This window comes from Chaetura pelagica, unplaced genomic scaffold, assembly GCF_000747805.2.
Source record: "Chaetura pelagica isolate M959 unplaced genomic scaffold, ChaPel_1.0 scaffold116, whole genome shotgun sequence".
Lineage (NCBI taxonomy): Eukaryota > Metazoa > Chordata > Aves > Apodiformes > Apodidae > Chaetura > Chaetura pelagica.
In genome coordinates, this window is record NW_009953655.1 from 4546942 (window position 1) to 4550346 (window position 3405).

Sequence of the window (3405 nt, forward strand, 5' to 3'; positions counted from 1 at the left end):
TGAAGCAATAAATGCTTCCATTCAATTTTAGCTCGAGCATAATATCAACTTAAACACAGCACTTAAGTTTTAGTACCACATCAAGGGAAAAAAAAATAACAAATTAACTGGTTTTGATTTGGTCTTCATCCCTTAGTTGTCAATGAAATATTCTATCATACAGAACATTGTACTGACATTGTACTGGATGTTGTAGTGAAAAAATAAAAACTTAAAAAAGATGCTAAAGTCCAAAAGTTGCTTTAAAAAAAATGTGGCTTCTTAAAACCATTTAATTCCATTTTTCTCATTAAGCATTTCAAATATCCACAAATAAGTATAAAATCCTGTAGTTTTATTTTCCCAAACACTCATTCCCATTATGTGGAAGGTTTTAAATAAATATTTAGGATTTAAAATGACCTTGTGATTGATTGGGGGGGGAGGGGTCGGGCAGTTAACAAAGAAAGAACATAATTTGTCCAAATGACATTTTCAAACAAAGGGTCAGCTGATGCCTAGATTTACAAAAGAGTTCAATGTTCAAACATAAATGGAAAAATGAACAGATACTGTTTTGAGCATCACAATGGAAGGAGATTAACACTTAGGCCATTTGAAAAACTTGTTCCATTTGTAGATACTAAATATTAAAACTTCACCGTGACTTCTTTCTACAGGTTAATGTCCATTTCGTGCCCTTGGGTTTCACAGCCTTTCCCTTGATAATAATATTCAAGTTTTGAAGGACCTGAACTCCCTTGCCTCTCCAAAGTAGCTGTCAGTTTCTTTACATTTACTTCCTTTCTTTGGAAATCCAAGACAGGATACTGATTCTTCACCTCTTATCCCAATTTGCTATCACATGGTTGGTGCTGAAGCTTATCTCTTTAAGTACTTACAGAGATTTCAGCTAACTCCTTCTATTTGACCTTAGCATCCTGAGCAGATTTATAATGCAAATCATGTCTCAGAAAGTATATAGATGTACAGAATGTTTTGTCAGCCGACAGTTTTTTGTACGGTTGATAAGACTGCATAATTTTGCCTATTGATGTAAAGCTTAGTTTGAGAGATTAGAGAGCACTACCAGATGTTTAGTAAATCAGCCTGTCCTATAAACCTTTTTGTTTCTCTAAGAAAAATTTTCAAAGTCACAAAGGGAAAGTAAGGAATCCCAGTTCCAACTGAAAATCAAGTATCACCCCCTTTATCAAGAAAGCTGACATATTTCCTCTACAAATGAGAACAATTATTTTTTTTTCCTGTGGAGGGATTATTAAAAAAAACCAACACACTGAAGAGCATTTGATAGCATGGTTACACCTAAAGATACAGAGTGTAACAAGACAGTTTTGTAGGAGCAAGTAGTATTTTCTAACTCATCTGATATGTTTGGTACAAAAAAACAGAGAAGGCTTTGGGAGTACAAGTTTTTGTTCAGACCTTGAACAGAAGAAGCAAAATATGTTTGGAAGTGGGTCTCTTTGGCTAACTGAACTAAAGGTCAGTCCAACTTTAGAATCCAAGTATAAATCAGAAAGAACTAGGAACAAGAAGCTGTAAGAAATACTAACCTCAACCTCTATTTATTTAATCTTGTGACTTTACAAGCTTTTTAAGAGCCATCCTTATCAGATTGCTTGTCTATTTAGGAGGACTAGAGGGGGCATCATATTTCTATTTAACTTTGTTCCGTATGTTACATTTTGGGGCTTTTTTTAGGTGATTATTGCTTCTGCATTTCAGTCTCATTAAGGTTTGTTACCTGACAAAGCTTAATTTCAAAGTTTCAACATTGCAGTCACAACGTGTTTACTAGTTCTCAACTGAAAAAAACCTGCAGAGTAAATTGCTTACAAAATAGATTCCATCATAATCTAGGGAGAAATTTTCTTTCCTATCAGGGTTAAGCATATTCACTTCCAGCCCTTCCTAATCCAGTCCATGAAGCTACACAAACGGACAGAAGAGCCAGTGCTGCTTGCACCAAAAGGTAACTGGAATCAGAGTATCCCTTACCACTTCCCAAAGCCCCAGGCTGTTCTGTTTCAACTTGTGGACCATTACAACATGAAGTATTTTATTTTCAACATTATATAGTGAAAATGAAGTTCTCTTGGGTATATGTACTCAACAGTTTTGCATTATAAATACTATAATCCTGGCAGTAGTAAGCAGAACATTGTGTACCAGACTGTGACTCTCCTAAGGCCTAGGGAGACTGCATTTCTGGGTCCAGATGGGGCACGGGAGGGAGGCACAAAACAGCTGCACTGACTGGGAATGCCCATAGGCAAAACATCAGGTTCCTCTCTTTAGAAGTCAGCAGGATGATGATGGAGTTCAGGCAGCTCCAGAACTAAGTACTAGCCATGGATTCCAGTTAGGCTGTCATTCCCAGCATTGCTGTGCCCTGCAAGTTCTGCTGTAGGTATCTACCTCTTTTACTGGATCTTCTACAGTGTCACAATGGGAAAAAGCACCCATCCCATGCAAGCCAATAATGTCATCACAAAGCATAAAACCAACACATTACTCTGGATTAAAAGTGAATTAACTGGCTGTGATTGAATTCATATTCTGGCTCAACCTGAAATGAATACAGCTAATCCTGCCATTAGGGTTATGCTGCTGTTGTCAATATTATGTAAGCACAGCTTTTTTTGCAGCATGGCACAAGAAAAGCAAGAGTGGCAGCAAAGAAAACAGTGGGACAGTCTTTAAAGAAGCTGTGGTCCAAAACCCAGGCTCCCAGAAGAGGGATGCTGTGTTCTCTTGCCTGGTGCCCCAATCTCACAGCGTCCCACAATCTCCAAAGGAGGACCCGGGGGGCTGCAGGATGTAAGGAGGCGCTTGGGAAGTAAAAACGTGTCAACTCCCTTCTATCCTCTGTTGGGCAGGTTTACCTACAGAAAGAGGCATTAAAGCAGCCCAGACTTCATTTTTATTGTCGGCTCTCAGATTTTCTTTCCTAAAGAAGGAAATGTAAGTCACAGAGCTGTCAGCAAAGGAGATCTGCAGACCCTGTCCCTCAGACACCCACAGCAGGCACGCAGGGGGGGTGGGATGAGGCAAACCCACAGTTTGATGAGACAAACCTCCGTGCCGGGAAGGAGGGAGCTACCCAGCCTGACTCCTGCACCTGCTACCTCCCGAAGTCCAAAATGTGGGAACACCGCTCAAAAGTTGCCTCGGACCCAACACTTCCCAACACTCTCGAGGTTTCTCTGCTTTCACGACGAAAGCCGAACACCCCTTAAAAGAGTTTTCCTCCTGCTTCCCTCCCAGGCCAGCGCACGCCCGGCGGGAGCTCGCACAAAAATCTGCGCCTGAGAACCAGCTTTTCTCCGGCCGAGCGTTTACACCGAATCCGTGCCGAATCCGAGCACACCGAATCCGTGCCGAATCCGAGCACACCGAACC